General features: G+C 50.8%; 1 protein-coding gene across 1 annotated transcript in view; it reads left to right on the top strand.

Moving 5' to 3' along the window:
* The window catches only part of LOC119372477 (sodium- and chloride-dependent GABA transporter 1), a 1,056,622-nt gene that overhangs the window by 585,181 nt on the left and 443,663 nt on the right, over positions 1 to 27,778 (top strand). The window lies entirely within an intron of this gene.

Genomic DNA, 27,778 nt, shown 5'->3' with positions numbered 1-27,778 from the left:
GAAACGATCCGAGCCATCGTGCGAGAGGAGCTGCTAAAGCTCGCACCTTTTGCCCAGCCTGAAGTGACGTCAATTGCGGACGTTGTACGGGAGGAAATCCAACAGTCACTGGGTGTTCCTCTGCCGGCACCGACGCAGCTGCAAGAAATGAGCTATGCTGTTGCAGCCCGCCGCCAGGCACCACCGCCGCCACCGCTGACGTCATACCGCCCGCCAGCCGGTCAGCGATACATGCCGAGGAAGACCGACGTTTGACGCGCCCCGACCATCGTCCACTCTGCTACCACTGCGGAGAAGCCGGCCACACCTACCGCCGCTGCCATTATCGACAGATGGGACGGCGTGGGTTCGCCGTCGACGAGCCGCGTCCACAGCAGGGTGAACGACCACGTGACATCGCCGACTATCTGGCAGGAAAGCAGTGGACCCCCGAGGACCTTCCCGATCGCCGTCGCCAGGCCGCTACGCCTCTCTCCAACGCCGACCATACACTGGCCCAACCCGGGGCCGGTAACCTAGCCCGCATCCGGAAAACTAAGGGCAGCAACCGATGGAGGTGCGGTTGCTGTACGACGAAATACCGAAGACCCTCCGCCGCCGACGCCGCCACCACGACGAAGGCTTCAGGACACGACGCGAACCCCTGACAACGAAACCTCGCGGACCGAAGTAGACCTGACGACGCAACGTGGAAGCAGCGGAGCAAACCGACGTAGCCGTGACCCGGCGCCACGACCTAACTGCAACGCTAGACGACAAACTAGCGACCTCGACGTTCTTATCGACGGGCACAGCGTCACAGCCCTCATCGACACCGGAGCCGACTATTATGTCATCAGTGGACCGTTCGCCACGAAGCTGAAGAAAGTTAGGACAGTCTGAAGGCCCCGAAATCCGGACAGCTGGAGGTCACCTCGTAACGCCGGAGGGAATCTGCACAGCGAGACTCACCATTAACAACCGGATTTATCCCGCGAACTTCGTAGTCCTCCAGCGTTGCTCGAGAGATTTCATCCTTGGTATGGACTTCTTAGGCTTTCATGGTGCCATCATCGACCTGAGGTCTAAGTCGATAGCACTGTCCACGGAAAAGGCACTACCGCCGCACACTCCGCCAAGAAAGCACGCCTTGAATGTGCTGGAAGACCAGGTCACCATTCCCCCTCGCTCCAGCGTCATCATTTCCGTCGGCACTCAGAAATCAGCAGACCTGGAAGGCGTTGCTGAAGGCGACCAGCACCACTTGATAAACCGCAAAATTTGCGTCGCAAGAGGAGTAGCAGAGCTGCGGGCAGGGAAAGCAAGTTATGCTCACGAATTTCAGCAACGAGTACGAGCACGTGAGCAAAGGCACGACGGTCGCCTACATCGAAGAAATCGTAGAAACCAGCAATGCTTTCGGCCTCACCGATTCTCCCGAGCCTATTCCGACGAATAAAGCGCCGCAACCAGCTTTCGACATGAATCCCAGCCTTCAGAAGCACAAACAAGAACAGCTCGATATCCTGCTCTTGCAATACAAGGACTGCTTTTCGTCGTCGTCAAGAATTCGGCAGACTCCCGTGGCAAAACATCGGATCATAACAGAGGAAAGCGCCAGACCACTCCGTCAGAGCCCGTACTGAGTTTCGACGCGAGAACGCGAGGCCGTGAAGAAACAGGTCGACGAAATGCTACGCGACGACATTATCCAACCGTCGAAGAGTCCGTGGGCATCCCCGGTGGTGCTAGTGAGGAAGAAGGATGGGACACTACGTTTTTGCGTCGATTATCGTCGCCTGAACAAAGTCACGAAGAAGGACCTGTGTCCCCTTCCCCAGATAGACGACACCCTGGATCGATTACAGAACGCAAAGTACTTTTCGTCGATGGACCTCAAGACCGGTTACTGGCAAATAGAAGTCGACGAGAGAGACCGAGAAAAGACTGCTTTTATACCACCAGACGGCCTGTTCGAGTTCAAGGTCATGCCCTTTGGTCTTTGCTCGGCACCTGCGACTTTTCAACGGGTTATGGATACAGTACTGGCCGGCTTGAAGTGGCAGACGTGCCTCGTGTACTTGGACGACGTCGTTGTGTTTTCCTCAAACTTCGACGAACACCTTCGGCGCCTTGAAGTTGTACTTCAAGCAATCAAGACCTCCGGACTCACCTTGAAGCCTGAAAAGTGCCGCTTCGCGTACGAGAAGCGCTTGTTCTTGGTTCACGTGATCAGCAAGGATGGTGTTCGCCCGGACCCGCGGCAAACAGCTGCCATCGCTGCCTTCCCGCCGCCCACCGACAAGAAGGCCGTACGCCGTTTTCTCGGCTTGTGCGCCTATTACAGACGTTTCGTCAAGGAATTTTCACGGATCGCCGAGCCACTGACGCAACTCACGAAGGCCGACGTCGAATTTAGGTGGGAAACGCCGCAAGTTCAAGCATTTCAAGAATTGAAACGACGCCTACAGACGCCTCCGATACTTGCGCATTTCGAAGAATACGCCGCTACGGAAATCCACACCGACGCAAGCAGCGTAGGACTCGGCGCCGTCCTTGTGCAGAAGACCGACGGATTCGAAAGGGTCATCAGTTATGCTAGCCGGTCGCTATCAAAGGCAGAAATCAACTACTCCACAATAGAAAAGGAGTGCCTGGCCATCATCTGAGCTACATCGAAGTTTCGCCCCTACCTCTACGGCCGGCCCTTCAAAGTTGTGAGCGACCACCACGCCTTGTGTTGGCTAGCTAACTTGAAGGACCCTTCAGGTCGCCTCGCACGGTGGAGCCTACGACTTCAAGAATTTCACATAACCGTCGTTTACAAGTCCGGAAGAAAACACTCCGACGCTGACTGCCTGTCCCGTGCCCCCGTCGACCCACGGCCTCAGGACGACATGGAGGATGACTGCTTCTTGGGAACCACAAGTGCCGAAGACTTCGCCGAACGACAGCGAGCGGGCCCGAAACTCAGGGGCCTTGTGGAATACCTCGAGGGCAGGACCGCCGTTGTTCCCAAGGTATTCACGCGAGGACTGACGTCGTTTTTCTTGCGCAACGGTGTTCTCCTTAAGAAGAACTTCTCGCCGCTTCGAGCCGATTCCTTTCTCGTAGTGCCCTCGACATTGCGACCAGAGGTCCTCCAGGCTCTACATGACGACCCGACGTCTGGACACCTGGGTGTTTCTCGCACGCTCGCAAGAATACAGGAAAAGTACTACTGGCCGCGCCTTGTCGCCGACGTAACTCGTTACGTCAAGACCTGCCGGGACTGTCAGCGACGCAAGACACCGCCGACTAGGCCAGCCGGACTTCTGCAGCCTATCGAACCACCTCGACGGCCGTTCCAGCAAATTCGGATTGACTTACTGGGGCCGTTCCCGACGTCCAATACCGGAAACGAATGGATGGTCGTCGCTACCGACTACCTCACCCGCTACGCCGAGACAAGGGCCCTACCCAGAGGCAGTGCCACCGAGGTAGCGAAGTTCTTCGTTGAGAACATCGCCCTGCGTCATGGCGCCACAGAGGTCCTCATCACCGACAGAGGTACGGCGTTTAGTGCTGACCTAACTCAGGCAATACTGAGATACAGCCAAACAAGCCACCGCCGGACTACAGCGTACCACCCCCAGACCAATGGCCTCACCGAGCGGTTAAACAAGACCATCGCCGACATGCTGGCCATGTATGTCGACGTCGAACACAAGACGTGGGATGCCATCCATCCGTATGTGACCTTCGCATACAACACGGCCATGCAAGAAACGACGCAAATGACGCCGTACAAGCTGGTCTACGGAAGAAGCCCGGCAACGACGCTCGACGCAATGCTACCAACCGCCACCGACGAAGACGATCTCGACGTTGCCGCCTATTTGCAACGCGCCGAAGAAGCTCGACAGCTCGCCCGCCTTCGCATCAAGAACCAGCAGAGGTTCGACAGCCGTCACTATAATCTTCGACGACGCCACATGGAGTACCAACCCGGTGACCGTGTGTGGGTCTGGACGCCTATACGCCGACGTGGGCTCAGTGAAAAACTTCTTCGGCGATACTTCGGGCCATACAAGGTGCTCCGACGTCACGGCGCTCTTGACTACGAGGTCGTCCCGGACGGCATTACGAACTCCCAGCGACGCCGCGCACGACCTGAAGTCGTCCATGTCGTGCGCCTTAGGCCGTTTTTTGCGCGTTAGCGAACCTGGGGACTCTACTTTTAGGGGCGTAGCTCCTCTTAGTCTAACCTTGTCACGTCTCCGTTGTCCGGCGTCAACGGCAGTATCTCTGTCCAGCGTAAACGGCAGATGGCGCTGTGTCATAGAAGTACATACAAACTGCAGTTCAGGGACGATATTCTAGATGGCGCTGTACACAATCCGTGTCGTCATCACCATTTCTCGTATCATTTCCTAGATGGCGTTGGTCCAATAGAATTGTATGCAATATGGCGCTTGTGTGAATCAACACTAGATGGCGCTAGAAGTGCCGCTGCTCTCCGATTGGCTGCTGCGCGGGCTGCGCGGGGATGCGCGGGGAGCGAGCGCCTCTCTCATTCTCCTGGATTGTCGCCGTACGTGTCGGATCGTTGGTGGAGCATGAACGATGCGCAGCGGCGGGCGCTCGCTTCGCGGCAGCCAGGCGCATCCCGAGACGGTGCGTGCCAAGGACGCCGCGCAGCGGCGGGCGCTCGCTTCGCGGCAGCCAGGCGCATCCCGAGACGGTGCGCGCCAAGGACGCCGCTGCGAAACGGGCTCAACGAGAAGCCGATCCCGAGACAATGATTGTTTCAGGAGCTTCGCCCAAGCTCTTCATCATTCACCCGTGGATATGCTGTAATTTTTTTCTTTGTTATTGTAATTTATTTGTGTATGCACTTGTTTTTTTTCCTTTCCATGTTCTGTTGCAAGCATCGGGACGATGCTTTTTCAGAGGGGGGCAATGCCACGCCCGCTTCTTCTTTTATTTTGATGTGTTCGAGTTTGACCAGCAAGGACGGTTATCAACGCTTGACGCTGGCCGCGAAGCAGTGTTCGAGAAGCTTCACGATTTTAGTAGATCGTTTTGTTAAGGTTGCGCGCCGCACGCGAATGTTCCAGCTTTGTCGGGAGATAACGCCGCCACCAGCGATATTGCGGGAATGTTCCATAGCGCCTGTATAAAAGCCGACGCGCTTGACCGCTTGTCAGTTGATCGACGGTCGACGCTCTGTTCGCCGCTATCAGCGTATTGCTGTAGTTTGACTTTCAGTTTCTCGGCCACAAGTTCGGCCAAATAAACAGTTTCATCTCGGACGTGCTGACTGTTGTCTTCGTCGACGTCACGACTACGTGACAATATAAGGTGTCGCATAAGTAATCCTGCTGAGCATAAACGCCTGTACCAGCTTACAGAGATTCTTTTCTTTTATCCCGCTCTTACGGTTAGCGATTCGCCTGATTAGCCTCACGGTAGCGTTGACCGTGTTCTTAAGCTTTTCAAGGGCCACCGTATTCTTCCTGTTGGTCTGTAAATATAGGCCCAGGATTCTGATCGTTTGGGCTTCGGCAACCGGCATACCTCCACTTACCTCCAGCGGTGGTGGCGGAATATAGTGCCTCGCAAGTGGCTTTCGTGGTTTGTCCCGAACCGCAAAGAGCTCGGACTTGGGCTGATAGCATGAGAGTCCCGCATCTCCTGCGAGCTCTTCGACAATATTGACTGCCTGTTGCAGTGTTTCCTCCAACTGCGCGTCGCTACCCCTGGTGACCCATAGAGTAATATCATCCGCATAAAATATGTGCTTCAGTCTCGGTATCTCCTCCAGCCTCGGCTGTATCTTAATCAAAGCGAGGTTAAACAGGAACGGCGACAGAACTCAACCCTGTGGCGTCACGTTTCCCCCCATCGGGAAAGAATCCGATTTGATTTCTCCAACTGCAATCTCCGCAGTCCTGCTCTCCAAGAATGATCTGATGTAGCGGAAGGTTCTGGTCCCTGGACTAACGTCCGATAGGTTCTTTAATATTGCCTCATGAGAAACATTGTCAAAAGGCTTATTGAGGTCGAGCCCTAATATAGCTTTGGTGCCCGTGCCGTTCTCGGGATCGACTACGTCATGCTTCAGCTGTAACATGACGTCTAGCGTGGACAGATTGGCCCTGAAACCAATCATATTTGCGGGAAAGATTGCCTTGTCCTCCGCATACCCCTGAAGCTCTTTCGTCACCATAAAAGCACGTGCTCCATCAATTTGCCCACGCATGATGTCAGCGAGATCGGGCGCATGTTCTCCACGCAGAGCTTCTTGCCTTGCTTAGGAATAAATATAATCTTAGCATGCTTCCATTGTGCTGGGATCTCCCCGGCCGCCTAATACTTGTTCATCAAGTCTGTGAGCACCCCCACCGATTTGAAATCCAGGTTCCCCAGCATTTTACTAGTAACCCCGTCCGGGCCCGCGGCCGATGTAGTACGGAGATGCCCCATTGCAAACTCCACCTCCGCCACCGTAAAGTCTTCATCTAGTGCTGAGTTTTCCACCCCCGAATAGTGTGGTAAGCAACCATCTGCTCCTTTGCTTATGTATCGATCCCGGAGTTCTTGCATAAATTCTCCAATCTGCCTTGATACTGATGCACTAACCGAGTCATTTGCCCCTTTGTGCCGACTTGGCTGCCGCCGGATCCAAACGGTGCCTGAACAACTGCCATGTCTTTTTGCATCCAAACTGACCATTCATTCGATCACATATCTCTCCCCACTGCTTGCACTGCAATTCGAATGTGTAGGATTCGATTTGGCGTTCTAGCTTGGCCATCCTTCTGCGAAGGACGACATTATGTTTCTGCTTCTTCCACCTTCTCAGGAAACTCGCGTGCGCTTCCCACATGTGTAACAGCCTAGAGTCTGCAGTAAACTCCTCTTCCTCGATTGGCACTTCTACCGTGGTACTCTTTACATCCTGCTTGAGCGCCTCACCCCGAGCGTCCAAGTCTTCAATTTCCCCGTTCACCGTGTCTGTCCTGGTTTTCCTAAATCTGTCCCAATCCGTAATTTTATGCCCTTTCACTTTGTCTTTATGCCTCGCAGCACTAAACGTCGTGGAAAGGATATAGTGATCACTTCCTAGCGTTTGTCCCTCCTTAACCCACTTTGCATTACTGATACCCTTGAGAAACGTAACGTCCGGAGAAGTATTCATGCTAATGCTGTTGCCTATGCTCGTTTAATCTTGCGGGTTGTTTAAGAGCGTCCACCGGAGATCCCAGGCAACAAGCCAAAGCCCTTTGGGCTGGCTCGGATGTAAGCCCACTCCGGGAGAGGCCCATTGAAATCCCCCACCACTATAAGCTGAGCACTAGCCGCTAACCGTTGAGTTTGAATCAGGAGCGGTGGCAAGCCCAATCCCTTATCTTTTGGAGAACAATATACATTAAGTACAAACAGACTCTTCTCATCCTTTCGTTTCGGCACAATCTCTAGCAGTACGTAGTCTTCCCTGCTGCTATGTACGGTATGCTGAATGGCGGTGGTGTTGCAATGGACTAACACTGCTGTAAAGACGCGCGATACGCTCCTTGGATCAATCCCTTGCGGTGTAAATGCCTTAAATCCGGGTAATTTCACGGAACCACTAGCCTCCTGTAAGGCTATTATGTCCGGATTACTATCCAGATTCTGTACGTGTAACTACAGGTTACCCCGCTTGTGACGGAAGCCCCTGCAGTTCCACTGCCAAACCTCAGTTTGTTGGCGAGGGGCCATGAGGCAACAGGTTTTCCAATGTTGGCGCTTGGCCAACTACGGGGGGCAGTCTTGGCTTCAATAAAGTATGGAGCTGCTGAAACATGCCCATGACCTGGGTTTGGGAAGCCCGGAATTCACTGGCGAGGGTGCCAAGACGCTACTCTATTTTGTCTAGTCTGGCTTCGATTTTGTGGACCCGAGCCTCCAACCTATCCTGTCTTTCCCCCCTGTTTTCCTACTTTCTCCGCAAGGTTAGTTACGTCCGCCTTAAGGCTAGCGACCTTAACAACCGGCTGTGGCATGTCTACCGTTGATGTTTCGGCTAACCTTTTTGCATTAACTCCCTCATCTGCTGGCAGCGGCCTCTTGACTGGCCCCCTATTCTCCACTTCCATAGCCGCACTCTCCTGTACGCGAGCAGGCGCCGCTTGCGTCGCTTTCTGTAGGCCCTGTACTGCTGGTGCCTGTACAACTGGTCGTTGGCCGCTTTTAAGTGCGCGTTCCATCTCTGCAATCCTAGCTTCCATTTTTTTAATCAAATCGCCCTGCTGCTGAACCAGCGTTTCCAATTCCCTCTCTCGAGCAGTTTCATTTTGGGAGCCCGCGTTTTTGGTCGTGTCGCGTGCGTTTCTGTCAGGACTGGAAACTCATCCGCTCTCTTTACCACCCCCGCCTCCTGGCAATGGTGGGAAAGAACTCGACCGGTCCCTGCTTTTGCTTCTGCCTCTTTTACCACTCCTTGGCCCTCGAGTGCCGCTCATCCTTGCCAGCTTGGCTATCAGGTTCGATGCTCTGCTGCCGGCCTGTCGGTGGCTTGCGGGCAAGACGAAACTTGCAGTTCCGGCTCCCTGTGTGCAGCGCACCATGGCACACGATGCAGTCGGGCGTGCACGTCAGCGGCTCTCCTTCTGGCGGGGCAGGGTGGTCCTTCCCACAACGATGACATAGGTTAGTCTTCGGGCGATAGCAAACGTACGCTCGGTGTCCAACTCGTCTGCAGTTGTAGCAGGTCTCGACTAAATTTCTATACGGAATCACAGCGTACAGACAGTTCCAGTAAGTGACCTGCCGGGGTACACGCTTACCCCCGAACGTGATCTGAATTGCCTTCGACTTGACCAGGGGTCGCGCATCCAGAATTTCCATGCCTTCATTTTTCTTCAGGAATCCCGCCCGGACTTCTTCCACTAGGCATCCATCATAAGCACTGTAAATGTTCCCCGCACGGAGTTCTCCAACGGCGCCATGTACGCCGAAACCGGAAGGTCATGATCGCCCAGCTTGAGCGCCTTCACAGTCGCATATGCCCCACTGCGATTAACACATGGCGTGCTCACCGTCAACGTGTTGTTCGTCCCATTAACCCGCACAAGGTCCTCTTACGCTGCAGTCACACTCGTCAGACGCGCTGCTGCTCTCAGTCTATTTCCGAGTTCCCTGGCTGTCAACACACTCAAGTCCCAGTTCTGGGGCCTATACACAACCCTGAAATCCGTAGCTGGCATCTTCAGAAACGGCCCTCGTTTCTTCCACACCGGCGCCTTCCCCCGTTTCGCGTGCTCCGCTCCGTGCGGCCATCGCTGCCGGCCTGCGTCTCGCAAGGCGTATTCTTGGCGTTGTCGCCATATAGAGACTCTTTTTTCCTGGCTCAGTTTCTTCTCTTTTCTTTAGTGCTGCTGGCATTTCCTTACGAAGAAATATAGAGACTTCTTAAATCGATCTTGTGCCTTCAGAACTGGGGCCCACTCTCCCGCCTCGAACTCTTCGGGCGTTATAGTCTCACCTTCAACTGCGCATTGCATGATCTTCAGCCTCGCAGGGCTCACGGCCGCCAAGCACAAACCCGACGCCTGGTGTCACGGCACTGGCTCGGCCTAGAAGATAGGCCTAACCTTGCCAAAACGGCTGCTTGGGCGAGTTGGTTCATGATTAAGATGGATTTACCAGCGCAAAAAAGACAGGACATTTAGGAAGGCAGCGCTACGTGTGTGTGTCCTTCCTAAATGTCCTGTCTTTTTTGCGCTGGTAAATCTATCCTAACCTTGCCGCCGCGGGGTTGAGAGGAAAATCTTGGAAGACCTCTCAAACTGTGGTAAACTTGCCTACGACTGGCGTCCGCAGGTACAGGGCAACTTCCTGAAGACGAGCCAACCAACAGCAAGTCCAAAGAAAAAGGCGTCCGCCGAAACTCGGTCACTGGGCCGGAGCCCATGCGAAGCACGTCCGCACAGCGTCTCCTCACTAGCGAGAAGACGAGACACAGCACGGGCCATGGCGCAGTATGGACAGCGTCTCGCATGATTTTGATTTCGTCACGCGTGGCGCTCCGTACGCTTGACCCAACGGGCAGGCTGCGTTGGCCCAATTCTCAAACTCTGCTGATCATCCGAACGCAAGAGCAGGCTGCCCAACCCAGCTTGGGGGCCCAGCGTCTTGGGTCCGCAATTCTCAAACTCTCTAATATTAATGAGAACACGCCATCGGGCGCGTTATTCGAAGGCCGCAGGTTCGGTCCCTGCCGGTGGCAAGTTGTCTTTTCGTCCACTTTACTTTCTTCACATTTATATCCCAATTATTACAAATAACATCCCCTATAGTTTCCATGGCATTACTGTCTGTAATTGGTTGTCATTAATATTGCGCTCAAAGCCGGTATATTTGAAAAAGAAGACAAGTAAAATGACGATATTCGGTACCGATGTATTCCTTGAAGTAGAAGAACTGATCCGAAATGGCGCGGCATAAAACGACATAAGAAGAAGGATAGCTGAAACACTTTTTGAAGGCCTTCAATTTTGAAGGCCAAGGACAAGAAAACGCTGCCGGCAGTCCAGAATGGTGCGCCTTTTGCCTGGAAGGACCACACGCTCTACAAATCCAGTCATCGCCATTACGCTCACGTAACAAAGGACGGCGTCGATGGAAGTATATTGCCACGCCCACTTCTTGTCTTGTTTTGATGTATTCGGGTTTGACCGGCAGGGACGGTTATCAACGCTCGACGCTGTCCGCGAAGCAGTGTTCGAGAAGCTTCGCGATTGCAGTAGATCGTTTTGTTAAGATTGCGCCCCGCAAGCGAATGTTCCAGCTTTGTCGAAAGATAACGCCGCCACCAGCGATATTGCTGGAAAGTTCGATAGCGCCTGTATAAAAGCCGACGCGCTTGACCGCTTGTCAGTTGATCGACGGTCGACGCTCTGTTCGTCGCTATCAGTGTATTGCTCTGGTTTAACTCAGTTTCTCGGCCACAAGTTCGGCCAAATAAACAGTTTCATTTCGGACGTGCTGACTGCTGCCTTCGTCTAGGTCACGACCACGTGACATCTGGTGGAGGTGCTGCTTCTTCCATGATCCGGACTACCCCGCGAAGCGCTGACCCAAACCCAAGCCGCGAGGAGGACGACGGCAAAGAAAACCCGGATCGTCGAACAAGCCGCAGGCTGAAGGGACTGCAGCCAGAGCACGGGCTCCTTCCCGAACAAACCAGGCAGCCCCAGGTCCCAACACCGACCGCAGCGACGATGACCGACCCCGTGCAGCCTGCGCTGATCCTACTCCGGCAGCCCAAGGAGCCGCCATCCTTCCGCGGGTCGTCATTCGAAGACCCGGAAAGTTGGCTCGAGGCTTTCGAAAGGGTCTCAACATTCAACAACTGGGACTCCGAGGACAGGCTGCGCCATGTTTACTTTTACCTTGAAGACGCAGCAAGGACCTGGTTTGAGAATCGGGAGCCTACTCTTCGAACTTGGGACCCCTTTTCCAGCGCTTTCCTGCAGACGTTTGCAAGCGTCGTCAGAAAAGAAAGGGCCGCAGCCTTGCTAGAGATGCGGGTCCAACTTCCAAATGAAAGCGTTGCCATCTTTCGAGAGGAAATGACCAGACTTTTCCGCCACGCTGACCCAGCCATGCCTGAGGACAAGAAAGTCAGGTTGCTCATGCGAGGGGTAAAGCAAGAGCTCTTCGCTCGGCTGATGCGGAACCCACCCTCGACAGCTCAAGAATTCATCTCTGAGGCGACGACGATTGAGAAGACGCTGGAAATGCGCAACCGCCAGTATAATCGCCGATCGATTCAAGACAGCCCAGCTGTTCATGCCGTCGGTTCCGACGACCTGCATGAAACGATCCGAGCGATCGTGCGGGAAGAACAGTGCAAGCTGTTACCCTTACCACAGCCTGAAGTTGCCTCGATCGCTGACATCGTCCGAGAGGAAATCCAGCAATCTCTGGGCACCTCCGAGTCAGCGCAGCCGCAGCTGCAAGCAGTGAGCTATGCTGCTGCAGCCCGATGGTGTTTATTTAGCCGGAAAATATTGCTATATCGGTCATTCGCTGCGACTTCTTTGACGAGCTAATTCAAGCTCAGACGAAATGTTCCAATCTAAAGAGCCACATTCAAAATTCTCTCCTCAGTGCCGACGAATGTGGGCTCTATAGGTTTTAGCCGCAATATAGATTTGAGGTATTTTGGTGACGTGAGCACACTGGTAAAAAATTCTTGGAGCACACTTGACCATATTGTCAGTAGCAAAAAACGGCGTTTTTCTCAGTTTCAATTAAAGTGGACTTGCCTCTTTCAGAAAAAAAATTCCACCGTTATCTCGGCTACTGAACATTGCATTTTCATGCACTAGTCGAGACGCATGCGTAGGGCGTTACATTTCCGCACGTTTTTGTTTTTTTTTCTCCTTTTCCAAAAAATGTGTACATTTGTGCCTACGAAATAAACGATCATGTTGTCAGCCAGCGCGAAGTCTTGCCTGTATTTCTTGTCCCGTCTTTGCCCGGGATGTTTCCAGTGATGAAGCCATGCCAACCAGCTCAAGTTCATAGCCTTTTTAAATGCGAAGCATTTCTTAGCGAACCTCAGGCACTTTGGCCGTTTCTATCTACGTATCTATCTATCTATCTATCTAGCCGCCTACGTCTGGCCGCTCTCCTGGTCGTCTGCATAACTTGTAATATACCAAAATTGGCATGGCAGGGGATCAGTGTGTGACGAGCACGATTCACTGGTCATGACATGATTAACGCAAAGTACCTATCGTTTACGTCATGAAACCCTTTCTCTCAGTCACATGTAGCACATACCCGTAAACAACAGTTTATGTTATGCGGGTATGCGCCACAGCTGATACAGAGTCTCAACCAAACCAGTAACCGCGCATACACACATTGACACGCAAGAAAAGTGATAATAATAATTGTTGGGGTTTTATGCCCCAGAACCACGACATAATTATAAGAGACGCGGTAGCGAGGGACTCCGGAAATTTTGACCATCGGGTATTTTTTAACGTGTACCGAGGTCGCACAGAATACGGGCATCCAGCATTTTGCCTCCATCGAAATGCGACCGCCGCGGCTGGGATCGAACCCGCGACCTTCGGGTCAGCAGCCGAGCACCTTAACCGCTACACCACCGCGGCGGACGCCAGGAAAGTGAGGAAACTGAAGACAGAACACCCCTGGAAGGCGCTCAAATACCATCCACTCGTCCACGTGGTCCGCAACGTGGACCACGTGGATTACGCAAAAACCTGTGTCAATGCTTCCTACAATAAATCTGCTGAGCCTACCAGGCCTCTCATCATTACTGGTGACTTGAACATTGATTTATCAATACCCAACAACGCTTCGTCCTTATAGTGCGTGAAAGACGGATTGGATGTGGAGAGGGCATCAAAAGACCTCGCTGCCACGTCCACGACAGGAGGCATCTAAGATCATTTCGTCGTAAGAGGCATCCAGGATTTTCACCAGCTGCACTATACCTCGCACTGCACTACACGTAGACTCCTCATAGCCGCGATCACGAACGGATCCGATTAACAAGTTCGGTTCAGCTGCTGGTGTTCTCTGATCATGGTGATGATGACCTTGTTCAAGAACTGACAAGAACCCCTTCAACACATACACACGGATCCGTGAAACGTCTGTGCGATCTCCGTCATAACGGACAAGTATAGCATAACAACTGTAACTGTGACCGTAACGTACGTGCAGTGCGCCTGCGCGTGCCACTCCGCTGCGCTAGGGAAACTTCCCTGAATGAAGCTTAGTTGCGAGTAACGCCTGTCCTGTGCGTCTGTGTTCCTTCTTTGTCCTGTTCGGATTCGCGCTATCCAGTATTGAAGAATATAAGCACTACATATCAGCTTACCGCGTGTGGTGTTGGTAACACCCATGTTGCCGTTGCCATCGTTACGCAACTGTAAACAACTGGTCATGTAATACATATGCGACTCTTCAACATATGTGTGTGCGTATACCCCTTCCATATTTCTCTAGCGTCATTCCGTAACGTTTCGCTCAATGTGAAAAATTATGCCACAGTCACCATCCCGCGCATGCTTCGCATAGCATCGATTCCCACGGTAAGTGGGATCTGCCGAATTTTTTCTGGGGGCTTTGTCCCTCAGATGCAGCGATCGGAAGGTTGCCAATGCCTTGCAACAGTTTCCTAAAGGTTCAAGGACATTCAGGTTATAAAATTTATTTCTAATTCTGTTTTTGTGCTTTTCCAAACTACTTTATTTTTGTTCAAATTCCAAGCTTCGGTACTTATATTCGCACTTTCATCACTTCTTATGATTCTCAATTTTTGTATCATTTTTACCTCTGTCATCTTTTAATAAATGAAATGTCACATATAATTTAAGAATGTTCTTTTAAATCTACCCGTACCCGGCCGTGGGCATGTGCCGCTGTTTCAAGGTTCTACTCTACGCTACTCGAGGTTAAGCGCTATCCTCGCCCTTACTAAGTTATGGTCACTGCACTTCACCTGGCTTATGACATCAACGTCCGGTGTTATGCCTGGATTGCCGCACAGAATGGGGTAAAGCAGTTAAATGACGAGGCACGTCTCAGCGCCTTTGTGGAAGAGGCAGTGTGGCAGTGCTGGGCAGTATCCAAGATACATGTATCTTAGAGACTATTTTAGATATTCTATGGGTATCTTGTATCTGTGTCGCAATACGTCTTGTATCTGCATCGTTTTCTTTTTAGTTGCGCCAATAACGTGACACTTGCTCTTAGCCACTGTCTTGCGCCGCGTACTCCACTGCGTGCGGCGTGTATGGCGCAATTTCTGATGTTGCTATAGGGAACCCAAGCTGAAGTTTGGCCGCGACGGTTGCGCTGCAGAGCTATGCGTTACTGGGGGCAGACGCTGCCCGCGAAGGCGGTTTGTGGCCGGATTAGCCAGCGGCGGCGGCAAGGACACGTGCGCGCAAGCGCTCCTCATTCGGCCCGAGCACTGCTAGTCAGCAATAGTTACATTGTGACGACCCACAGATGCAGTCCAGCGCGCGCGCGGAAGCGCGGGCGGCAGTGTTGTGGCCGTGGATGCCCCCAGTTGCGATAAGAGCAGTGGCGCTGCTCGATGTTGCTTTGAAGCCTATAGAAGATTCTCTTGCGTCTTGCTTCGTAACGAAATGTGATGCGTGCAAGCATGCAGTTGCTTTGCGTCTCGTGGATTTTACATATCAGCGATTTGAAGGATCTCGTGGATGCAAGTTTGACTTGCATACAATGAGGAGGTGGAGAATAAAAACGGAAAGACAGGGAGGTTAGCCAGTTCTCAGACCGGCTGGCTACCCTGTGCTGGGGAAAGGGGAAGGGGGAGTGAAAGATGCTAGGAAAGAGATGTTACAAAAAGAAGAAGAAGAAAAGAACAATAATACGATAAACGACACTGCTTAAAGTCCCTCTATGAGACTAGTTGTGCGCAGAAAGCTCAACAACGCTTTCAAAGCTTTCCCTGCCGAGGACGGTTTCGGCCAGTGTCCTAAGATTTTTTACTCCGACAGTGGATTACTGTCAAGTCTATGAAACGCTTTAGACAGTTCTTCTCTTGGTGCACTGAAGCAAGGACACTCACAGAGAAGATGTGCGATTCTCTCCTTGCAGCTACAGTTATCACGTGTGGGGCTGCTGGCAATTCTAATTCGAAATGAGTAGGCCTTCGTGAAGGCCACCCCGAGCCACAGGCGGCACAGGAGCATCTCCTCAGCTCTAGTTATTCGCGACGGAAGACGGAGCTGTAGATTCGGGTCCAAGTTGTGAAGACGGGCGTTGGAAAATTCCGCAGAGTTCGATTGTGCCAGTGTCAGTTCACGTGCAAGTGAACGAAGCCTTGTTGCGGCGTCCGTTCATGACAGCGGTATAGCTGCACAATGGAGAGCATCATGGGCAGATCGGGCGGCTTCATCAGCACGGTCATTTCCGTAGACACCGCAATGGCCCGGTATCCACTGATAGGTTATGCTGTGCTGCTTCTCAATGGCGCGGTGATGAAGCAGTCTTATGTCAGCGACTAGCTGTTCATATGGTCCGTGACGATATGGTGACATAATGCACTGGAGGGCTGCTTTGGAGTCGGACAGGACTGACCACACCTGTGGTGGTTCTTCAACTATGAACTCTAGAGCAGCACGGATGGCGGTGAGTTCTGCAGCCGTCGATGATGTCAAATGTGACGTCTTGAACTTTATGGGGAGGGACTTTTCGGGTACGACCACCGCCCCTGCTGAGCTTGTAGAAGAAACTGAACCGTCAGTGCAAATGTGAAGGCGTCCACTGTGTCTTTCATGCAGGAACGATAGAGTGACTTGTTGTAGAGCCAGAAACAAATTACACCATTTCCCGCTAAAGGGGACCATGAGGCGATGCGAAGCCGGAGCACTTGCACGATCGCGTTCCGTTGGCGTTCTTTGGGCATGCTACCGACCTCGCCTCGTTGAACGCGAAGAGGAACGCTACGCGCGTCTTGTCTTCCCTCTAGCCTGGCCGTTACTTCTCACAGGGCGAGTGGGGAACGCGGTGGGCGGGCGTGCGATAGAGGGGCAGCGCAGGAGAGGAGAGAGAGGGGGAGGGGACGCGCATGCGCTGGTGCTCATCGCGGCGTTGCGCAGGAGAGAATTTCGGCATGTCTAGCCCGCGTTTCAGAGGAAGAGTGGAAAGGGGGAGGGGAGAGGGAAAGAGGAGAGGGGAAATGGGCGGGGGTAAGTGGAGAGGGGAGATGGGAAGTGGAGATGGTATGCGCATGCGCAGTAAGTGTGGCCACGCCGCACACCACCACCACCACCACCACCGGATTGAACTCCGCCTAAGATACTTCGCATCTAATATAACGACTGTTTTATATATTGTATACCGGGTATGGTTATCAGGGCTTCCAGTGGATGTAGACACCACAACGGCAACGGCGGTCTTGATGCGTGCGTGAAGTTCGTGGGAATCATTGCGCGATGAGAAGAAATAATACCGCTGAGCGCAGAGTGTGGCCTTGCAGCTGGAAGCGAGGCGAGGGGGTGTGATGGAATCCGGGCGGCATGTCTTATGTGCATGAAATGGATGAACTTATATGCTAATAAGGTTCTAACATCTTCAGCCCCACTGGTACTGATGCTAGACCTAATAGAGCATGCGTTTACCTAGCAGAAAATATCTTGGCGTACCGTACATTTCACTTCCTGCTACATTTTTTTCATAGCAGTTATGAAATCATAATATGATTATTAGCACAAATGCTCGCTTAGCTCTCATTTTGCATCCCATACATTACCTAGGTCTTTGTACTGTTTTTCCGGTCTGGTCACTGCACTATGCTTCTGTAACGCGCTCCCAAAATAACATATCTGCTTTATTCGTCTAACCGCCTGCTTTATTTCTACTAGTATTTAGATATTTACACGGTGCCAAGGCGATTTTGAAAACAAATAATTAATAGATGGATAGATGGATGGATGGACGGATGGACGGATGGATGGATGGATGGATGGATGGATGGATGGATGGATGGATGGATGGATGGATGGATGGATGGATGGATGGATGGATGGACGGATGGACGGACGGACGGACGGACGGACGTGCCCCGATTTCCAGCAGACGAGTATCGTTCGCAGTTACCGAGATTCCCGAACCCGAGAAATTAATGAAGCCTTCGAAATGCATAACGTCAGGTCAGCATGTGTCAGTTCACCTTCGATAGCGTTGACAAAGAGATTAGCTATCTGAGCCGTTAATTTCATGCGTGGTATAGGGTACGGCGCATGCGTTTTTCAATATCACTTCCCCTCCTCTCATGGAAAAGCCTATTTATTCGTGTTCGCACAAATAAAAAGCATTGTTGGTAGTTCAGCGCCTGCTCCTGTCTGTTTCTTTCTGTGTCCTCGTACTTTACGCGCTGTGTCGAACCTATGGCTACCAGCATATATTTACTAGTGAGCCTCCTAGCTTTTTTTCTCCACTGTGTGTCCACGCTCTTCCTATACAAATACAGGTACACCTTCTCTGCCCACTACTCTCCTTCATATTCCTTAGCCTTTCCTCGAACATTATTTTGCTATGAGCTTTCCTCGCCTCAAAACCTGCCCATCCCATATCGCTTTTACAACCTCATTTGTCGTCTTCCCGTGAGCACCCAACGCGATGCGTCCCACAGTCCTTTGATTTATATCCATTCCCGATTGCACATCTGCCCTCATGCAGACCACTAAGTTCCCAAAAGTAAGCGCCGGAACCATTACGCCTTTCCACAGACCTCGAACCACCTCGTACCTATTGTATCCCCGCAACGCTCTGTGCTTCCTTATTGCAGCATTCCTCTTTCCTTTTGCTGCCGAGGTTTTTTCCTGTACCTCCATGTATCCATCACTCTCATTTACGCATACTCCGAGATACTTGTATTCGCTTACCCTCGGTATTTCTTGGCCTTGTATTGACACCGTCTGATCACAGGGATAATTGAATACCATCAATCCACACTTCGTTACACTAAATCCTAGTCCTAGAGCTTCACCTCTCCTTCCGCGTATATCCGCCACCGCTGTATATCATCTCGACTGTCCGCAAATAAGACGATATCGTCCGCATAATATAAACCTGGAAGCCTCTGCTCAGTCATTGCGCCTCCCTGTTTGTGTGACAGATTAAAGCCAATGTTGCTACCTCCTAGCGCTTTTCAGACCCATTTCATAAATAGGCCACCTGGCGGTGGGCTTTTCGTCAGTTTCAATTTTGCAAAGAATGCTGAGATAGAAATCGCCATGTTTAGGGCAAGGGGGTGTGTCCGTATACGTGCGCCAGTGTAGACTGTCCGTGCGAGGTGCCAGCCGGACAGTGGCGTACCGACTCGTTCGCGAGTGGGGGGGGGGGGGGGGGGGGGCTGGCGTCGCTGACTATGTCCGCCGTGTATGTCTCTCTCTCTCTCTCTCTCTCTCTCTATATATATATATATATATATATATATATTTGATTTGAGGTAATTTTCTATATTTATAGAGCAGATCAGATGACTAGCTTGTCAAAACATTTCAATCAAGGAAGAATGTGCCCAAACAGATTGTGCAGGCTGGGCCGCCCTGTACCGCGACAACACAGCAGTGTTTAATAACATTTTGGAAATATTACCGTGCAGTTTAAAAAGCACACCCAAGTTTAACCTGATCATCTGAGCATTGCATCAGCAAACTTCCCAGTCTGAGTTTGGCGTGGTAGATACAATGAGTATGAAGAACCTGCTATGACTCTAGTACCTCAAATTCTCACTTATTAAACAAAACATGTGGCTGACAAAGCAGGGTACTTAGCAGAAGTCTTCAGGGTAAGCCGAGTGCCAATTTCTTTATTGTTAGAGCCCTCTAATATAAAGTCTTTCTTAAGAAGAAGACCAAGTTCAGTCGATTAATACTTAAGCAAACCACATTGAGCTGGTTGTGTATAGTTGTAGGATTATAAATGACTGCGAATTTATATACTAGGTGTCGTTCCTTGCCTTCCTACTTTTCCCAGCTTGGTGAGGGGTGGACGGAAAAGCGGTGAAGTGGCCCTTTAATCCTCCCCTCCGGTTCCTCCAAGTAAATAGCCTACATAAACTGTGTAAGCTCAAATTTTCCTTGAAAAAATGTGGGCGATTACAATGTTAAAGGGACCCTGAAACGGTTTTTTGAAGTTTTGTCAGCGTTTAGGCAGGAGCATCCCCAAATCATTCGCACCAGAAATTAAGCGACGCACTGTGTACCAAGGCCGCTAAGGAATTTATATCTATACCCTCCTCCTCACCACTGCCTTGCACCCTCAACTCACAGACACCCTGACATCGCCGGCGATCGCAGCGCTCTCATGAGCCCACTCGACGGTTTCAGCTTCGCGACGGGTTGCGCGTAATCTCGGAGGCCCAACAAAGACGAAGCTCGCGGAGTGGTTGATATCTGCTCCGACAGGTGCCGCCACACTACCAGCAGATCTTATTTTATTCTCCTGTACGGCGACAATCTGCAACAGCATGCGGACAAACAAAAATAATTCGAGAACGGTCATCGATAAGCCTAAACTCGGGCAATGTGGTTGTGTCTTCAGGGGTGAAGTTACAGCCACAAAAACGTGGATCGTGGCGTTGCACGGATAGCGAGAGCGCGACGCTCATTGCAGCGACGAGCTGAAGGGATTCCGCTCGCCAGATGCCTCACGAACATTGCACGATGTCGCAGCTTTACAAGTCACCAATTGCTAGAAATAGCTAGATACGTGGTACACAACAAGGCTGGGGCAATTAATTATGTCCAAGAAAAGAAACCTCAAGATAAACACTCTCGCTCAGCTCACGTCAACACGGAGTACGTTGTAACACAGGCAGACGACGCTCGCTGCCCACAGGAGGTTCAGTGACGTGTACTGGACATATCCAATCACAGCCGCCTGCGTGACGTCGCGCTTCCAATACGACGCGCACTGGAAGTGGGCGGTTTGAAAACGCGTTTGGCTGAACCGCTGTGATCAGTGGCGATTCGCAGCTTTAAAGCCTTGTAATAAATTACACAGTTTTCGCACAGAGCTTAAATCGGTCTGTAAATGATCCTTAGGACTTGTTCTACCGGCTCAATGTGTTCGTACATAATCGTCAAAACCGTTTCAGGGTCCCTTTAAACTACTTCGCATTGTTTCCTTCCGTATAGGCCGTTAGCTGTTAATGATTGGTTGAAATTTTCTGGGTTGCTCACAGCACCTGCTCGTAAACCGACGCAACAATTGACGCGTAAGGGATCCACCACGTAATTACCGCATACGCATGACTGCGTAAAAAATAATAATAGTGGACTATTTTCAATACGGCGTATTGTTTGTCATTGGTTCTTCGCTATTCGTCAAAAACTTTCAATGTGCCTTAAATCGCCTCCTTGTTACGCGAAGTCTGCGAAAACTCGCGGCGTTAAAATGAAGTGTGCACAAGAAGCAGCACATTACTGTGCTGAACAATAACTCTCTTTTTTTCGGAATAGCCAGACAGTGTCTCTTTCTGAATGTAATTCAAGAAGGCTGCCCGCCAATCACATTGGCAGCGGCTGCTTATAGCAGCGGGCGAGATGGATTGATATGTGTATAATAGATACATTCAGTATAGTATAACGATGTTGAGCTGTTTTTGCGCGTGTACAACTCTCTGTGAACTCATCGTTGCTGACAGAGAGGTAGAGAGAGAAATAAAACATTATTAGGAACAGACACAATACTTTGCAGGTTGGCAGCCTTCTTAGTCCAGAAAACCGAGGACGCTGATCATCTCCTTGGTGAGGTAGATCAAGAGAGAGAGAGAGAGATAAAAGCGAAGGAAAGGCAGGGAGGTTAACCAGGTTATACCCGGTTTGCTACCCTACACGGGGGAGGGGGAAGGGGAGAAAAAAGAATAGAGATAGCGAGGAGGAAAGAGGGAACAAGTAATACGCGCACACACATCCGTGTTCACCGCATACACACAGACAGTCACAACGGAGAAATATTTAACATCGGTTCCTCTGCGAGATGTTAAAAAAGGCTTGCAAGGACTGGCTCCAAGGAATCGAGAACTTGCAGAGCGCATTGAGCTGACGGAGTTGTCATTCCGTTGAGGAGAGTGCGCATCGTGGTCATGAGAGACCTCAACACTGCGAGGACTTGTAGGTTCTTGTCGTGGCAATCATCTGTGGACGATGAAGCACACTGCGGGGAATTCTGCATCGGCTCTTTATGAGTGCGTAGTGGTGGCAGCGAGGGCCACGCGACATCCGCCGCCGCTTTCAAAGCTTCTGCGTCTTTCCGGCTCTCCAATTGTGATGCATTGGGCGGTGGTGGTGGCGGCAGTGGTGGTAGCTGTCGCTTAAGGGAAGTCTGACGATCTGTCGGAGTAGGAGATCGCGTTGTCCGTCCAGATTTGGTAGCAGTAGTTTTAGACCTTCGTCGCCGGCGCGAGCGTCGTTGTCTATTTCTCACCACGTCAGCAGCCTCTTTGTGCGTCGAGCCGTCCCGCACCATCCGTTTCATGACACTCCATTCTTTTTTCACTAATGGACAATCTCTTGATGAGGCTTCGTGTGATCCATGGCAGTTGGTACACTTCAGGGCAGTTGCTCGGCAGGATTCCGCATTGTGTGGCTCTGCACAGCGGGGGCAAATCGCCACGTTCCTGCAAACTCCGCTGACATGGCCCATTTTTTGACATTTACGGCACTGGAGTGGTCGTGGTGTAAACGGACGGACCACGTGACGAAAGTTTCCCACCTTCACGTGGGATGGCAATATGTCACCTTTGAAGACAATCTTTACGCAACGCGAGTTGCCCAGACGTGAGACTTCGACGATGTTGCTATGGTCACTAACTTCCTTGATGAGCATTGCAAGGTCGCCACAAGGAATGGAGATGTCGACATCGTATATTACACCTACCACCATGTCCTTGTTAAGTGGAAGGTGAGCTCGAACCTTGATACCGTCGAAGTCTGTGACCCTGGTCAGAGCAAGCAGAGATGCCTGGTGTATAACGTCGATAGCCAAGACATTCTTGCGGGGGTTCACTCGAACATCCTTGATTTCGTTTGGAGCCAGAGGTAGATCAAGTTAGGGGGAAAACTTGAAAGCTGGGCTTCTCAACGTGCTCGAGTCCACTGCCTTGTTACAAGCCGCCGCGATCGCTGCAGGCTAACATATGATAAGCAAAGTGAAGCAGGCTAATCGGAGACTAAAGTGGGAATGTTTTTAGCTCTCCTGTCTAGGCACAACTAAAATACTGGACACATCTACATACTCATCAAGTCACAGCAGTTCGGATATGGAGCGGTGGCGATGCTATTTGTTTTCAAAGAAACTGAATTTCCTGAAAAACGAGAGCGTTTGATCGGGCTATAAAACGTTTACTGGTTCCCGCCCATATTTTCAACGCCGATTACTAAAATTTCAGTCCAGGCAGAACAAAATAAAAGCATGACAAATTGCTGTAATGTTATAGAGCCCCTGCTGAGCGATAGCCTCCTCTGCAATGCTCGAGCACAAGACGCACGAGCGTGGCATAGGCAGCCCGCACCGCAGGTGGCCTACACTGCGTGGTCATGATACACGGAGGACAGTCGTCACAGCAGAATCGTTGGACAAATTTTATTACAAAATTACGTTATTGCTGCGTTCTAGTAAAACTTCGCCTGACTTGTTAGTTTCCCAGTCTGCAGCCGACAATAATCACTGTCGAAAGTGGGGGGGGCGGCAAAATTTCTCAGTGGGGGGGATAGCGCCCCCATTGCCCCCCCTTGCCCCCCCCCCCCCCCCCCCCGGTGGATACGCCTATGCAGCCGGGTTAATCTGTCTGATATCCCTGCGAAAGAATGCCACTGTGCCGTGCAAAGGCTGTGCAACTGACTTCGGCGTCGTAAGAGCGGCCCGTAGACCGGACGGACGAAACATTTGGCGCGGCTGTTGAACTCCGAGCCATGGATCGGCTGGCGTCCGCCTCGGGGGCAAGGAACAATGCTTGTCGAAGCTACAAGCCTCTGACGGAGTTAGGGCGACGTTGTAGCAGCATCGCTGACGAAGAGAACGGCGTCCGGCCGAGAAACGAGGCAGGCACGCCACACAGGAAGTTTCGAGCGGCCAGTGCCGACCGCTTGGAGTGAAAAAATATTTCAACTTTTTAGGCCCCGAATGTGATTTCTTTTCCTTTTTAGGCTGAGTAATGCATAGATACAAGGCGGTCGCGACGGCTCAGCGCAGGCTATACCCGCACGAACGTTTACAACCGCGAAAACCGATGAAAACAGACGCGCGGAGTTAAACACTTTGCTGACAGCACTTCTTGCATAGATCCAAGAGCGTTGCACTTGATGCGTGAAACAGAGTATAGTCAGGTCCGTCAAGACATCACGACAACTGGAGTGCCAGCCTCGTCCTTCTGTTCAGCAAATATATTTGTTACAGTGGCTTGGCGTCATTACCGCCATACCGCTTCATCGCCGTGCCCTGACCCGACCGACTGCACTGCGAGCTTCATCCCGCACATTTCGTGTCCCTCAACCACGCTGTCAGGAAACGCACTACATCCCATATTCCCGCAGACCTGGCGATGTCGGAAGCCACCGCATGCCGCTTGCTATGGCCTAAACCGCGTCATCCATCAGAGAGGCCTTTTACGTACAAGTCCACAACGTGTCTACGTAAATGGTCGAGCGCTTCCACGACCATAGTGACACTGGCAGTGTATTGTGCCGAGGTGCAGTAAGTGTACTCGTTTAAATCGGTAATTTTCAAATGTCCGTGGCTTACGTTTTTGTTCTCGTTGTCGTAGCCTCGCTGGTGACACAACGGAACACATCTTTTGAACCATCTTAGCAACAAGTTTCCGGCACGATTCACAATACGCGAGCTGTCTGCCGCGCTAGCGAAATGCCACGCATCAGCAGTTGCAGTCTCGCAGAGTGTCGTCCGCTGCGGCAACGTAAACATGGCGGCATGTGGTAGTTCGCGTGAAGGGCGCTTGGGGCGCCCCTTTACGAAAAGGGTCTATTATGTATATGGTATGAGTGTACAGCACAAAACATTCTACTAACCGCTTAGGAAAATAGCGAAATCGAGTTTGCATTATAATAATAGAAATTATTAAGAGCCATCTTAAAGATTTTAGGAAGGTGATTCGAGAAACCTTGTTTCAGTGAATGCTCCGTTTTACTCATGAGCGTCCCAACGAGCCGTTTCAGGCAATTTTCCATAGGCACTGAATTTTCTATTGTCTCAACAGGTAAATCGATACTTCATGCCCATAACTATTAAAGGCACCGTCTTTATTGTGTTTCTGTATTCATTCATTGTGAAAGTTTGACACAGAAACGCCTCTATATTTTACTTATATTTGTTTTCCAGTTTTAGGCCTTGTTAAATATTTTTCTTATTACTAATCGCCACATAATGGAAGCTATAAGCGGCAATAGCGCGATTAGCGGCGGTGTCCTGCGACGCTCTGTGCAACTCTACAATTCGTCTGAGACGCTTCTGTGTTGCACATGTTCTCTCGTTGAAGAATAATTGCTAAAAGATCGCACGTTAAGTGAGTATATCAACAAAGAATGCTTTGCGCCAGCAGAAAAGCAGAATATGAAAATGCATTGCAGTTTTACGTCATGCACGTATACACCAGGAGTCTCAAACTCAGCTTATAGCCAGCGAGCCGTAGTCACGACATAAAGTTCCAAGGGCCGGGACAGTGAAGATGGTGGGCGAGAGTTTGAACAAAATGACGATGCCATTTGAAAGGAAACCTTTCCCACGTCTCATGTATAGGTCATTTCTTAAGGGGATTTGGAGTCAGGTTTTGAGAAACCTCGACACCGATGTACACAACGAGTGAAATCTGGACGCGGATCCTGAAATGCAGAGTTTTTGTTCCGTGGTTATGTTTCAGCGCATGCTGACCACATGTCCTTACGATAGGAATGCCTGAGACCAGTCATGTCTGTGTAGCTCACGAACATACTTATAAAGAAAAAAAATTCGGCAGATCCCACGTACCGTGGGAGTCGATTTTATGCGAAGCATGCGGCGGGAAGGTGACTGTGGCGTAATTTTTTTTACTGAGCGACACGTTACAAAATGACGCTAAACATCTGTATAAATTTTATACGCACACATATCTTCAAAATTGGCTAGCGCGAAAATCGACAAGGACTAAGAAGGGAGACTGATGTACAGGACAGGCGCTACTCGCAACTAAGCTTTATTCAGAAACGTCTTCCTACATATATACACAGCCGAGTGGCGCGCGAAGGCGCAATGCACATGACAGTCGACATGCTAATCAGGGCCGGGATACCAAAACATATTCGCATTATAACCAAGTGTCTAAGAACAGTCTTTCCTTACTGCGCAGAACAACAGAAGTGTCACTGATACATTCACGATCTTTCTTTTTCATGTGATAAGCCTCCATTAGTTCTCTCGCCAGCGCATTCCCACTTCTGCCCAGAATTCGAATGCTAGACAGCACTGGCTCACAGGCACAGGTCCTACAATGCGTAGGCAGATGAAAAGTCAAATTATTCTTAACAGAGCGCTCGTGTAACTGGCGCGAGTAGCGCCTGTCCTGTACATCAGTGTTCCTTCTTAGTCCTTGTCGATTTTCGCGCTAGCCAATTTTGAAAATTATGAACCAACTAGCCCAACAACGTATACTCTTAAGCACACACATATGTTGAAGAGCCGCATATGTGTTATATAACCAGCTGTTTACGGTTGGGTAACGCTGCAAATGGCAACGTGGGTATTACCAACACCAGAAGCGGTAAGCTGATATGTAGTGCTTATACGTGTCCCGAGAACGCACGCACGTTTCACGAACCCGTGTGCATGTGTGCAAGAAGTTCTTGACAGATCTTGAACAAGGGCATCATCACCGTCATCAATGAGCACCAGCAGCTGGTCATGACTTGTTATAGGATCCGATCGTGATGGTGGTGACGAGCGGTCCATGTGTAGTGAGGTATGTGGTATAGTAGAGCTGTTGGAATTCGTGTATGCCTCAGTCATTTCGTCGATAAATTGTCTGTCGATAGAGCCGGTGACATGTCGGAACCTGAAGCCACCCTTCGCGTTGGTGAGGTATAGGCCGTCGAGGCTGGTAGGACTGGATAGTGCTGCGTAGACCAACATCAATGGATGGTGCTTGTCGTATTCGTAGACAACCTGGGCATACGTGGCCTACGTGGCCTAGTCTACAAAGCGGCTGTCAATCAATATGGCATCATCATTGGTCAGCATGAGGCCATCACCCAGCTTCGTAAGAAATGAAGGGGACACTGCGTCGTTCTGGCGGACGAAGTGCACTTTACGGTGCGGTGATGGGATATTATATGTAACTTTCGTTAATGTATTCCTCCGGGGTCGAGCAATGCTTCAATATAGCTTGCTGAATCATAGGAATAAAAACGTAAAATTTATTAGACAGCTATAACAGCGCACCCAGCACTAGAACCACATACCTTAATCTGATATGACGCCTGTATCGTAGGAGTGCATATCGTATGAGTATCATGTAGTGTTTATTGCTTTCTTGTGAAATTAGATAGCAAGCACCATAACCACAATTGACGTTGCACCGATATTACGACTGCGTAGGCTGTTTTTCCAAACCAGTTTATATACCTGGCGTGGCTCAGTGGTAGAACACCTGATTGCCACGCAGAATGCTTGGGTTCAATTCCTGCTGGGATCCTCATTTTCATTTTTTCCATTCGTCGAGTCAACACTGCCGGTGTTGGTTTTCCTTAACACTCTAGCATTTAAGTTACCAGTGTTTGTTCTCGCCGCTCCTGGGTGGATATAAACTGTCAATCACCTGTGGCGCATACCCGTACACCGCGGCCCGTGGCAAACGGGTATGTGCCACACGTGTCTAGTGGAAAGGGTTTGACGACGTACGCGACAGCATTTTCACGTTATTCATGTCATGACCCAACAATCATATTCGTCAAAGCCTCTTACCCTCCCATGCCAATTTTGGTCTACACCAAGCTAAGGAGGCGACCGTGAGAGCACCCAGACGTAGGCGGCTAGATAGATAGATAGATAGATAGATAGATAGATACGTAGATAGAAACGCTCAAAGTGCCAAAGGTTCGCTAAGAAATGCTTCGCTTTTAATAAAAACAAATGGGACGAAGACGGCCATGTATGCGTGCCGGGCCGCTAGCAAAAGGTCTCAAACCCCTATTATGCATTATGCGCACCCCCCCCCCCCCCAAAAAAAAATAATGAAAAGCCGCTACTGCAGCCG

This window comes from Rhipicephalus sanguineus, chromosome 10 (assembly GCF_013339695.2).
Source record: "Rhipicephalus sanguineus isolate Rsan-2018 chromosome 10, BIME_Rsan_1.4, whole genome shotgun sequence".
Classification (NCBI taxonomy): domain Eukaryota; kingdom Metazoa; phylum Arthropoda; class Arachnida; order Ixodida; family Ixodidae; genus Rhipicephalus; species Rhipicephalus sanguineus.
The sequence above is the reverse complement of the archived record's forward strand: the minus strand, read 5'-3'. Positions and strand labels throughout refer to the sequence as shown.